This window comes from Trachypithecus francoisi, unplaced genomic scaffold (genome assembly GCF_009764315.1).
Source record: "Trachypithecus francoisi isolate TF-2019V2 unplaced genomic scaffold, Tfra_2.0 Contig01558, whole genome shotgun sequence".
NCBI classification, from domain to species: Eukaryota; Metazoa; Chordata; class Mammalia; order Primates; family Cercopithecidae; genus Trachypithecus; species Trachypithecus francoisi.
Window position 1 is genome coordinate 4,572,378 of NW_022681440.1, and position 14,207 is coordinate 4,586,584.

General features: G+C 39.0%; 1 long non-coding RNA gene across 1 annotated transcript; it reads right to left on the reverse strand.

The window, feature by feature from the left end:
- Positions 1–802: 802 nt before the first annotated feature.
- On the reverse strand, positions 803–8,327 carry LOC117063617. The gene is made up of 3 exons (XR_004429014.1): positions 7,916–8,327; positions 2,796–3,171; positions 803–908 (listed from the first exon to the last, which is right to left on the reverse strand). It is a non-coding gene; the product is annotated as an uncharacterized LOC117063617 (long non-coding RNA).
- Between the last annotated feature and the right edge of the window lie 5,880 nt (positions 8,328–14,207).

The following is a 14,207-nucleotide window of genomic DNA, read 5'->3' on the forward strand; positions in this document are numbered from 1 at the left end:
TTGTTTTTGTACTGATACTTTTTGATAGCCACTAAAACATGTTTAGTGAAGAATAAAATATAACCAATTTTTATCACAAGAGTCAATAATTTTATTAATGCAGCTGTTTGACATTTTAAAGTATTTTTAATACTTTTATTTTTGGTTCATGTTTAAACAAACACGCCCACTTATTTTTGTCAAAGCTTTGACCTTATCATATAAAGGTGCTTTATGAAAATACGATGATAAAAAGTAGATGTTGAAATGCATGATTGATCAAAGCAGAGAACACATTGGTAGATTTTGGACATTGGAAGGTTCAACTTTCTCTAAATATTTCTGATTCTCCTATGTGTTTTTAAATAGTATTATTAATGAATAATTTACATACAATAAAAATTACTCCTTGTAGGTTTACAGTTCAAAGATTTTTAGTAAATGTATACAAAAGTGCAACTGTAGACTGAAATTAAGGCAATTGAGGCAAAAATAACTTGATAAAATTTATTGGAAGCCAAATGTGAAGACTGACCCTGGAAGACATAGTAACAAAGCTGGGTATGTTCAGAATCTGCTACAACTTGGAAGGCTCTCACGGGGAAGTTTAGAAGAGAGGGGCACCCTTCACACTGGAGCTGTCCTTTTCACTGGAGGACACAACGCAGAGGGCGTGATCACTGGCTACAGATTTCAACACACAGGCTAAAACATGCAAGACAATCAGAAAAACTTCATGATTCAGAAGTGGAAGACTTCACGACTTAGCAACAAATCAGTGTCTTCTTCAATGTCAGCACAACAATTTGAAGAACTCACCAAGGGATTTGAGGCACTCATGATAAGATTTCTTTCTCAAGGCAGGGTGTCAGCCATGAGTCATAAGCACTCCCCCAGGCAGTTTAATCCGGAGCCCTGACACATGTGACCTGTGGGTGATCACAACCATAACAATCCCGTTTTAGAATACTTCCATCAACACCATAAAAACTTCTTCATTAATCCCAATTAACTTTTTCAGTTAATCCCAATTCTATCCCAAGTCCCAGACATCCACCCGTGTGCTTTTTGCCTCCATTTGTCTTGTTTTCCACATCTATTCTATAAGAGGAACCATGAGACATGTAGCTTTTTTTTCTTTTACTTAGCACTGTGCCTTTGAGGTTCATCTTTGTTGTGGTGTAGGGTAGTAGCCCCTCTTTCTTACTGCTGGGTAATATTCGCTTCTATGGATGCAACACCAAGTGTCTGCCAATTCCTCACTTAGTTGGGGTGGTTCCAGTTATTGCCCTTTTCTGGATAGAGCACAAAGCATTTGAGTTATGGTCTTTTTGTGCAAATGTATTTTCATTTTTTCAAATACATACATAAGAGTAATATTGCTGGGTCATATAGAAAACACATGTTTAACAGCTTAGAATTTTCCAAAATACTTTACAAAGTGGCTTTATCTGAGTACCCTCCCATGAACTATGTAAGAGATTCCCAGCTTTTCAGCACTCTTGCCATACTCTCAGACTTTTGCATTAAAGCCATTCTAGTCACTGCTAGTGGCGTATCACTGTAACTTTAATTTACATTTCTTTAATGACTAATGACATTGAGCATCTTCTCATGTATTTAAAATAACCATGAAGATAACTTCTTTGGTTTAATATATTCAAATATCTTGCCCCTTTTTATTGGGTTGTTTGTCTTTTCATTTGTTACCAAATTGTAATAATATTTTATATATTCTGAATTCAGGTCCTATATTATCTGATTTTCAATTATTTCTTCTCATCTGCAGCGAGTGTATGTGAGTGTGTGTGTGTGTGTGTGTGTGTGTGTGTTACCTTTCTTTATTTACTGGTGAGGTATTTGGAAAATAATAGTTTTAAATTTAAATTTTAAGTGAAGTTCAGTTTCTCAAGCATTTTCTTTTATGGATCATGCTTTAGTGTCATAGATAAAAAAAATCTTTACTGAAACCAAGTTTACAAACATTTGCTCCTTTGTTTTCTTGTAAAAACTCCATAGTTTATGTTGGGTTTCATTTATCTGTGATCCACTTGGCTAAAATTTCATGAATTGTGGAAAGGAATGATTTATTTGTCTAGAATACTAACCTTTCCCCATTAAGCTGTCTTGAGCCTTTTCCTGAAAATCAATTACCAGGATTTTTACCTCGACTCTCTGTTCTGTTCCATTGATTGTAATTTCTGCCATTACCATGAGTATCACATCATCCTTCTTATTTTAGGTTTTAGAAAGTTTAAAAATCAAGTAATACACGTTTCTAAAATGTGTTTTTTTTTTTTCAAAATAGTTTTGGCTATTCTGTCTTTTGATTTCCATGTACACTTAAAATCAGCATGTCAAGCTCTATAAAAATACTTGCTGGAGTTTTGATAAGCATTTCATTGACACTCTACAGTCAGTTGGGAGGAATTGTGATCTTAACAATATGGAATCTTCCAATACATGAACATAGTGTGTGTGTCCACATTTATTTAGACCTTTAATTTCTCTCACTAAAGTTTTATAGTTTTCAGTGTTCATATCTTGTGTTTTTCCTGGAATATTTATTTCTAAATATTTTATTCCTTAAAATGCTATTTTGAAGGACATTGGTTTATTCTAAGTTGGTTTTCAGACTGTTCATTGTGAGATGTACAATTACAATTGATTTTTGCACACCAATCTTACTTGCCTTATCTTGCTAAACTCATACATAAGATTGTATAGATATATCTTTTCTAGATTATGTGTGATTTGTTGAATACAGAATCATGTCATCTGTGGATAAAGAGACTTTACTTTTCCTTTCACAATACCTAAGTTTGAATTTCTTTTTCATGCCTTGTCACATTGTCTGGAGCTTCTGGTACAATGTTGAATAGCAGTGGTGAGAGTGGACATCTTTGCCTGGTATTCAGTCTGGGTGGAAAAGCATCTAGCTTGTCAATATGAATTTTCTGCATAGTAGAAGGTAGATCCTTGCGAGCTGCTGTGTTTCCTCTCTGAGTATGGTTGTATGACAGAGTCTTACGTTTTTGCTTACTCTATTCTTCCACTTTGGTGGGATTTTCCCCTCTACACAGACTACAGAAATGATGGCAGGTCAGCGGCCTTACAGGAAAAGCTGGGCAGGCACTCGGAATTATACTTGCTCATTTCTGTCTTCATCGCATTAAAATCCCTGTTTGATTGCTGATTCAGTAAACAAGTCCAAGAAAGAGTGTTATTACTAGACATCCGCATTAGGCTTTATGTTCTATCGTAGGTTACCTACCTTACAAAAGATAATCATACAACCAACAAAAAAGAATAAAAGCACCCCAAAGTCTTCCCTTAGTAACAACAAAAAATATTAAACAGAGGTGAGGCCTCTAAGCATGAACAGAATTATATTGCCTTTCTAATCTACACTAGTATATTAATCTAACATATTTTGTATAGTGCATGGGAAGCGAATGTTTTTAAAATATTTCCTAATACAACGTATCTGTTTTAAATATTTATTCTGTAAAAGGGCCCCTTCTGTCTTCATTCAAAGCTAAGACTCTTTGAAGGTACTGTCTTATTGGAGCCTTATTAATATATATAGACTCTATCAAGTTGCATCTTAGATGTGGCCTTACAGTGTTCAGAATATGTGAGCTCACACCCTGTAGCCTCCACAGCTGGAAATACAGTGTTGCAGGTAGCTGCTTCCTTTTTGTGGATCTAAGATCAACCCCCATGGTCCCCAGCTCTCTTTCCTTGCTTTCTTCCCTATTCTTAATACTTCAAATTAGCCATCTGGGTCCCTCCCCAGAAACTACAGGGCTCTGCTGTGTTGTCGAGACCCAAGTGTGTTGCTTTAAAAGTTTTGTTCCTTTTCTTCACTGATTTCATGAGCAATTTAAATGTGACTTTTTGCTCTGTGCATGTCTTATTTATAAGTCATGTGCATGCATTTAAGCTAAAGTATATTGTGATTTTGAATATATTCTAGATGCATAGTAAATTTGCATCACTATTCACTGAAGTTTTATGGTTATATAAAGAATATCAAAATTGCATGTGGGCCTATCACACTTTCATTGAAATGATCTAAGAAAATATCCCAGAACAGTAGATTGAAAGTAAGAAAAAAAATTCAGTATCATATCCACCACCTTGGAATACTTATAAAAAATGAATGTTTAATCTTCAGGTATGAAAGAAATTGGGAGATGAGCTGCGGAATAATGAAAACAACTGTGTCACATGTTGTTGGAACTTGGAAGGCATTTTGATTAATGCAACACTATTTAAAAGAAAAAAGCTATCCAGCAAATACAGAGAAACCAACAAGAAACACTTCTATTTTCATATGCTGCGATGGAGACAGACTTACTCATGTGGAAACCCAAGTTAGATAAAACAAGCTGTTTCTCCAGAGAGGTGGGCGGAAAGAGTTGCTTTGCAAATTCTTGGGTAGGAATTATTTATTCTTTGTGACCAGACCTGAGCATGTTGCCTTGAATAAATTTGGTACTGAGCAAAATACCTTCTTCTGTGTTGTTGTAGATAAATAATTAAAGTAAAGGTGAAGTTATGCTTAGTTTTTTGGTTTTTTTTTTTCTCTCCTGGTAAAGATATTTCAGCTTCTTATAAAGTCTCAGGATGTACTATGTTTCCAATATGTTCTTGTACTGAATCCCAGGAACTAAGGCAGGTCAGAGATAACAAAATTCTCCCTTGAGGGTGTATTAAGAGCAAGAGGCCTATAATACATGGCTTCCTCTTTGCAATAGTCTTAGGATATACTCCTGTATGTAAAGATACATCCTGATGTATGCTGAGATATAGTAAAATATAGAAAGTGTGAATGAAGAATTACAAGAATAAAAGATAAAGCAGAGATGACCACCTACATTGTTTGTAGCTCTTTTTATGTATGTTCTGAACATGTTGCTCATTGCATTCATTTTAAATACCCTCCCAAATAAGTATAGGTCTTAATCTCTCGAGCTGGGACTCCTGGGATTGTCCTAGTAGTAGAAGTTGCTAAGAGAGTCCCACAGAACTTGATGGGAGGTTGAAATACAAATCTGGAAAACAGCCTAAACAAAGTGTAAATGTGTAAGATTTAGCAAGAGAGGATAAACAAAGGAGGCTAAAGTGGGGCCAACACAGCAGGGTATAAAAATTGAGTCAGTGCTGGACACTGGATTTTTTCCACAGGGCTCCCTCACATCTCAGCCATTGCTTTCCCCTGGGTCTTCCAGAGAAAAAGTACTAAATTTTAAAAGTAAATTAATTAATTAAAGGAAGTAAAATTCCAGGAAGATTTTTCAGATTGCCAAAAGTGGTCCAATCTTACATGTTAGAAAAAAATCTGTTCAAGTTATCTCTTGAGGATGGTGTGGGCAGGGGGAGATTATGATTTAGTGGGGATAAAAGTGCTATTAAATGACAGAGACTGAGGTTTAGTTGGATGGGACTCTGGCCCTTAACAGCTGAGGGGAGTGTCACCTCATGCCATTGAGTCAGAGCATTCATCTTTAAAGGCCATTACAACACAAATCTAGGAGGTCAGTTATAAGGACTAAGTAAAGGAACACACATCAAATATGTATCACCAGTGGATACCCGCACAGTAACAGATCTCCCCCCAGCCTCTGCCCTTTATTCTTTTCAGTTTGGAGATCACAAAACCAATAAAACACATGTATGAAAATGGGCATTTCAGGCTGGGCGTGGTGGCTTGTGCCTGTCATCCCATCGCTTTGGGATGCCAAGTTGTATGGATCTCTTGAGTCCAGGAGTTTGAAAATCAGCATTGAAGGCGTGATTTTAAACAGATTTGTCCAGCTTCAGAAAGTAAGTTACAGCTAATGACAGGCATTTTTTCAGAGAAAATGCTCCAATAAATAGGAAAGGAATTCATTATGTATGACTGGAGACCCTCAAGCATTTTGTGAAATGGGAGCTTCCTATGACTGGGAAAATTACAGCAGAGACCATGTGTGGTGGGAAAGCTTGACTTTGAGTGGCAGGTTGAACAAGGCATGGGTTAGGTTTCATTTCACTGTTGACCCTAGCAGGGGTGTCCAGTCTTCTGGCTTCCCTGGGTCACACTGGAAGAAGAAGAATTTTCTGGGCCACACATAAAATACACGAACACACCGACAGCTGACGAGCTAAAAAAAATGGTACAAGCATAAATCTCATAATGTTTTAAGAAAGTTTAGGAATTTGTGTTGGGCAGTACTCAAAGCCACCCTGGGCTACATACAACCTGTGGGCCAGGGGTTGGACAAGCTTGCCCTGTGGTCTCTTTGTTTCTTCTATACAGATAAATACATTAATACAAACAGGTATAAACATACGCATATGTGCAGATACAGGTAAAATTATAGGCACAGACATATGCAACTTGGCAAAAGTGTGTGTGTGTGTGTGTGTCTGTGTATGTGTCTATATGTGTGCCGTGTGTGTGTGTGTGTGTGTGTGTTTGTGTTTGGGAGAGACAGGTATAGAAAGAGCCAGGACACGAAAGAAGACTTGACAGCTGGGTGTGGTGGCTCGTGCCTGTAAGCCCAGAGATTTGGGAGGCTGAGATGGGAGGATTGCCTGAAGTCAGGAGTTCAAGACCACCCTGGGCAACAAAGTGAGACCCTATCCCTACAAAAAAATACAAAAATTAGTTGAGCATAGTAACTCATGCCTGAAGTCCCAGCTGCTCAGGAAGCTGAAGCAGAAGTATTGTTTGAGCTCAGGAGTTCAGGACTGCACTGAGAAAAGAAAAAAAGAAAAAGAAAGAAAGAAAGAAAGAAGACAAGAAAGAAAGAAGAAAGAAAGAAAGAGAAAGAAAGAAAGAAGGAAGGAAGAAGAAGAAGAAGAAAGAAAGAAAGAAAGAAAGAAAGAAAGAAAGAGAAAGAAAGAAAGAAAGAAACATGTAAATGTGTCTAATTATGGCTCTGCTCATGATTTTACTTGAATGACTCATTTGACACCATCTGGTTTTTCTTTCAGATGGATAGTACATCTCATCTGTCCTGCTAGCATCACGGAGAAGAGAGCAGTGTGTACTCACAAAACATTTTCACATCTATTAACTCTTTTAATAGTAACAACTATAATAATCAGGATATGATAAATGTGAAAATTGTTGTTATAAACTTTTGATATGTGTTAAAATATTAATTACTGTATCTAGAAAGACTATTTTGTTTCAATATTTGGTTCACACTTAATGGGCTTATTATATTTCTAAAATAGAAACGGCAGGTAAAATCAACAAATTATGATGTTTTATAACTGGTGAAGATTTTCCACCTGTTTTAAATATATTAATTGTCTTCAGCTGCATGTCAGTCCTAGAGTTACCAAGTAAAAACCTGAAGATCCAATTACAAGTGTGTGTGTGTCTGTGTGTGTGTCTGTATGTCTGTGTGTGTGTCTGTATGTCTGTATGTCTGTATCTGTGTGTCTGTATGTGTGTGTGTCTGTGTGTCTGTGTTCTGTGTGTGTATCTGCATGTGTGTGTTTAATTTATTCATGTTAGCTTTCACACATTTTCAACCCATACAAAATCATCTATTGTTATTCAGAACACAACTGCCTTTTGTTTGGCAAGATTGCCTCTCTAAATGTCAAGCCTATTAATTTCATATTATATTTTCTGTCCTCTAATGTAGTACGTTGTATGTGTGAATTAGTATTCTTTCATGTCTTTTCATGAGACAATTTCCTCTCCTGCAAATATGGATATAGCATAACTGTGTAAACAAAATTCCTTGCCTGAGAAAACTATATTATAATATTCAAAGTTCTATATAAACTGTATCTTTGTCTACCTTCATTTTAGCATATATCTCTTATTCATATACTTCAATATTATCAAATATTTCTACACCATTAATACAAAGGCATTCTTCTTCCTGAAAAGTGGTTCTAAATTCTGCCTGTGCCTTGGGGTCACCTGGGAGTCTTTAAAAATTCACTTTGATGTGGGCTCCACCATAGACAGAATCAAGTGGAATCTCTGGAACATGAGATGTGGGCTTGTGATCAGCTATCAGTATTGCCATGAGATCCACAGGTGAACTCAAATGTCCAGCAAGGACTGGAAATAGCGATTCCAGAGTGATGCTACACATTCAATTTATCACAATGTCCTCCATGGAGTCAGCACCCAGCCAAGGCTGGTGGGTGAAGATGAATGAATGAAATCACAGGCGTCTATTGCTCTCTGAGCCCCATCTTTAAGTGTTTGCTGTTGTTCAGTATCCCTGAAGCTGCATGGTGTATCAGCACAAAGATCACTCAATCTATGGCACACAACTAAAGACTGAAGCTTCTGTACAGTTTGTATTTCTGTTTACGACGAGGCTTCTGCACCCTTGCCCTCCAGTCCGTCAAGTTGCCTGGTTTCCATGGAATTGCTTCCATATTCCATAACAGCCCACTGTGGGGTGGGCTGGGGTGTCCGGGGTGAGGGCTGCGGGAACTCCTGTTACTGCTGCTGGTGACGGCTCCACGGGACTCCATCCCGGGCCTTCCTTGTGAGCCCTTCGGGGGCTCTTGAGAAATTCTTTATTGTGTTTGTCGTAGCTTCCTTCTAAAATCATCTTATCAACTCAAATGCCTCTAATTTTAGAATTAAACATCTGTGTTTCAATCGATTACTTTCTTCCTTTCTCCACTCGAAACATTTAGCTTCTTAAGTCTGTGGTTTTTAACCAGGATGCATGTATAAGAACCACCACAGCAACTGCTCCAAACGCGCGCGCCAGGCCCTAAAGGGCTTCTCTTTAAAGTTTCATGAAGGCAGCAGAAATATAAATTAACATTTCTAAAAGACCCTTTTGTAGGTCCGATTTGCATCCTGTCTAATATATTTTGCTACAAATATACTTTAAGAGTAAAAACATAAAAGCATGTATGTTTGAATACTGACAGAAAATAATTTTCACATACTTCACTATGATAGATGACACAAATCCCAATTTTACTACACCAACATATTGAAGATGACTTTAAAATTCTTTTCCAAAGCAGATAGCATAATTTACACACCTATGGATACAGACGTGCTGTACTGCTATCAAGTAGGCACAGGTGACTTAGATAGGAAGTGATTTTTCAATGAGCTCCAATAAAAACCCACCTCACACGGCTGAAAAATACGTGAGTGTATGTGTGTATAGTTTATATTTATCTATGATACTATACACTGTATATCTTATGTGTTTTACATGTTATATAATATAATCATGTTATTATGTATTTATATGTTATAGTTTTGTTCATCGTAAGTTATGGACTTCAAACGCATCTACTCATGAAATCCAAAATGATACTGATACTTTATTTCAGAATTTATAGCAATTAAAAGTCAGTCATAATACTAAATAGATTTGAATACATGTTAAAGAGCACAGATAGATAACATGTTTAAATGGATTTCAATCCAAGCAGAATATGTTGGCGCGTTTTCAATACAATAGACGGAAGCAAATGCCACAGCACCATAATGCTGCTCTCCACGTGGTAAGTGGACATTCTTAAGAGAAAATAAGTGGTCTATATTCATTACAAGAACGAAAATAGCAAGCAGAATGGGGAAACGATAGATTCTGAAGAATCTGGTATTACAGTAAATGTCATAGCACTTGTGAAGCAAAAAACTCCAAAGTTTTATGAATGTATTATAAAAGCTGCAGTATAATCTTAAATTTCACAACCTGGATTTCAAAAAAAAAAATCTTCTTCCATCCCCAAAACCTAAGTACATAACCGAGTGGTGGAGGGTGGCCCTGCTCTCCATCACGGGCTTTTGCTGCGTGAGGAGGTGCCGCTCAGTCTGAGATTCCAGAGGGGAACCCGGGAAACCAGCCAGGAAGCTGCCGGCTTCTAACTCAGCGCTGCAGGCAGGGCAGGCTGCCGGGGGACGTCAGCTCCAGGCCACTTGGCATTTCATGATGCCCAGGGTTCCTGGTGAAGGCACATCTGTTATGCCCAAGGTTCCTGGTGAAGGCACATCTGTTGCCCTCAGGGCCCCGTGTCTGCCAGGAGCCGCGGGGTTGGTGCCTTTGTCATGAACCTCCAGCCTCTCGATGCAGCTCTGGGCACCCCTGGCTGCCCTTTCTTCCCGAGCTGCTTCTCTAGGCCAGGCCAGGCCACGCCACAGGAGCTCCCAGGGGTTTGCTGTACACAGGAGCTGGGGCTCCCACTGGTCACTACATCCCTAATCCATCCTCAATCCGGTCTACCCCGAAAGAAAATCTGAAGGAATCCTACAGTGTTTGACTTTACTGAACGGGCACAAAACCAAAACACAGTGACAGGAACGTGACGTGGGTCCTTGGACTCTGGATTTGCACAGAGCTGGATTTGAATATCAGTCCTGCTACCCATTATTTTCAAGTTTCAGGTTCTTCCTAGTAAAACAGTGAAAGGATGACACCTAGAATTCAGGTAGGAATTTTATTATATTTTCCCGTCTTTTTTTTTTAATAGGAAGAACCTGACACTTCCTTGTGTGTGTGTATATATATATACACAGACACACACACAAATATATATATGTATACTTTTATATATATATGTAAAATATATGTACACAGTATATATCTACAAAAATATGTATGTGTGTATGTATATATATATATATTGTGTGTGTGTGTGTGTGTGTGTGTGTGTATGTAAAAACAGTTCCAGGCACATGCAGATACTGAAATTTTTTGATTAAACAAATACACTCTATTAAAACAAATTACCATTAACTTGGTTTTAATGTTCCTATATTAAGCACCCAATAAGTAATATATGTGAATAAAACATTAAGAAATCACATAGTGCCTACCAAAAAAAATCTATTTCATGCCACCCTCTCTTAAGGACGTGGTCCATATTATAAAATCCTTCTCTCCTCTGCAAACACAGACCTTTTCTTTTCTTTTCTTTTTTTTGAGAGGGAGTCTCGCTCTGTCGCCCAGGCTGGAGTGCAGTGGCCGGATCTCAGCTCACTGCAAGCTCCGCCTCCCGGGTTTAAGCCATTCTCCTGCCTCAGTCTCCCGAGTAGCTGGGGCTACAGGCGCCCGCCACCTCGCCCGGCTATTTTTTTGTATTTTTTAGTAGAGACGGGGTTTCACCGTGTTAGCCAGGAGGGTCTCGATCTCCTGACCTCGTGATCCGCCCGTCTCGGCCTCCCAAAGTGCTGGGATTACAGGCTTGAGCCACCGCACCCGGCCAAACACAGATCTTTTCAAGCTTGCCTTTACAACCAGAATGTACTCAGCATGTTGGTAAAAAACTATTATTTGATATATTAATCATTCAATCAATAGTCAATATGTGAAACTATGAAATGTTCATGAAAATGTTCAGGGAAAGATTCCTGAAAACTTCAGCCACTAAGCTCTAGTGTCAGCCAAAGGGGAGATAGGCAAAGCTGAGAAGACAGTTTGGCTAAAGTACTATTTTTAGACTGATGGAATAATCCACTTTACATCAAACAGATGTGCTCATCTAGCCCACAGCTTTCTATGTGCCCTTTAACATATGTTGTCCCGTCCAGCGGGATCGTTAACACAGACCTTGGAGGAGGGGGTGGGAATTTAGAGAGACAAGAGACACAAGAAATGGAGACAAGACAGTATCCTGATCAAGTCTCGTTTATTGAGGGCGTTGGTACAGCTTATATAGGATGATAAGAAAGAGGAAGTGTGGCAGAGCAGGCGGGGAGGAGAATAATGAGAGACGTCACCAGGCGCATGCTGGGTGGACTTAGTCTTTCCCCGGCGCGGGAAGTTATCTACGCGCGCGCGTGGGAAAAGTTGATGATGAAGAAACAGGAAGTGCACCATCTTGTCTCCGCAATGCGGAGCTTAAGCAACAGAGGCCGTGGCAATTTCCGGGCCTCACGGCTCCGGACAATATGTCAAGATAGTTTTATTGATTATGAATTATTAACAGTAGTTATGAGAATTCACTGGGGGCTTGAAAGACCTCATTTAATATCTGTTGTAGTTCTAAAATCAGTGCCTAACTATAGGTAAAAGGTTACTGATTTCTTTTGCTCCTTGTGCCCTTATCATAAAGTGGGAAGTCACTGCGCTACCTTGCTGTCTATTCTGTACGTATGTGTGTGTGCGTACACAGAAAATTGTGATTTGCTTTCATGGTGCCTTCTCAACACATCTCGTAGCTACACTTTGATCGTCATCATTATTGATATATTTAATTGCCTTGGGATGGCAGAACAGACCCTGTCTAGATGCAATCCTATGACAAATGTGTTGGGTTGCAGGTACACCTCACCTTCGAAGTTCAACGTCCCTGAGTGTGCATGTGGGGAGAGGAGGAGGACGGCATCTCAAATTGGGGTCAGGTGTCCTTCCACAGCTCTGGGGCTGGGGACTTCCTGCTTCACGCATCTCCACAAGGTGAGTATGCTAATACGTTTCTTTCCGTGTGGAGTCCTTCCTGGTGACTTCTTTCTTTTTTAAATCTTAGCCATTTTCTGTTTTCCTATTCTCTTTGTTTGATATGAATTCCTTACCTGGGGCCCAGGGAGCCTTCCTCCCTGACTCTTGATGGTGCCATGCCTCACACCGTTCCCACTGAAGGAGAAATGGAGACCAGGCTGGAGTTCCGGGGACATGAAGGAGCATCCCTCAGCTCCCCATCCACCTCCTGAACCACAGCAAAGCCTCACTCAGAGACCACGTGCTGACCAAACTGTCCCACAGGTGTCTCACTCAATGCCAGGGCCACCCCTAAACTATCTGGGCTTCCTTTGTTAGTTTATAAGCTAATACGGTAAAAATGATGAGCGAAAAATGGAGCAGATTGTGTACGACTTGGTGCACGTCTGCTACCTCCTCGTATTCATTCCCCTGCATCCTCTCCCATCCATGCATAGCTGAAATCCTCAGCAAGTGCAACCCAGAAACTACCTGCAGCCCCCACTTTCCACTGGTTTCATGCCATGTCTCACACTCAAGTAATCCAGGTCCCCAGACTGGCCATTCAGTTCCACATTGTTTTGACGCCTGTATCAGAGAGGACTGAGCTCGCAAAGAGGCACTTATGTGAAGGCCACACCCCCGTGGATTTTACCGAAGGAAGGCCACATGGTATGGAGTGAGGGCCAGAGATGTGTTCCTGTACAAGGCTCACGGCGTTGTGGCTGGGGGTTGTCAGTCAACCTCTTCGAGCCATGGTATGCTTCTTGGTAATCAACTTTGAACCAATGTGCTAACGCAAGCAAATCTTAAACTTTGATTCCAAGAATCCAGATGGCCTTTAGCTTGAATAAGTAGTTTACCTCACTTCAAGATTCTAAGCCTGCAGGCTTTTTAATATTCATATGAAAACTTGTTATCTCTATCTATTTATTGTAATTTTAAAGCATTTTGAGTGGTAGATTTTTGATAAGTATCTTTTTCCACAATTATTTTCCTGACATTTTTCTCATTAGCTCATAGCATAATAATGTGAGCTCTGATACTGATATTTATTGGATGTTATACTGATAATGTATTATTCATGTTGCTCTTTTGGAAAGAGAAACAGGATTTATAAACATACATCCATTTGTTAAAAGGAGGCCGTGTGCACAAAATTAAATAGAAAATATTTTTAAAATAAAATAATTTGAAATCAACTATTGGTTTCCTTTTCCGATTTTTCTTCTGGGCAAAAAAAAAAAAAAATATTTTGTTGCCAAATATTCTTTATAACGAATTCTTGATCTTAATGGATGGCTTCTAATGGCATACTTTATAGTGTAACTACAATGGATAGCATACAATATTGTCCTTTCTTTTTACCCTGAATGTTTAAATCAATTCAGTGTAACTTAACATGCCAATCCTTTCACATATTGAACATTATAACTTAACCATTGTTTCTATGTTTCCCACTGTATTCAAAGTACATGTGGTCCAATGTTTTGTAGGCAGAGGTCTGGATTGGTAATTCAGGTGTGAAGCAGAGGGGAGGACACGGCAGGAGGGTGGAGCCAGAAACCAAGAGTGTGCATGTGGCTTCCAGAGAGAGCAGTTCCATTGCAGGTACCATTCGTACATCTTCTCTTGAGAAAAGGGGATGAGGGATAAAAAAAAACCTATTGGCTACAACGTACAATATTCAGGTGACAGGTGCACCAAAATTCAAGACTTTATTGCTATATAATTCGTTCATATAACCCAAAACCACCTGTACCCCTAGATATATTAAAATATATTTTAAAGAGTGTGTCCTGT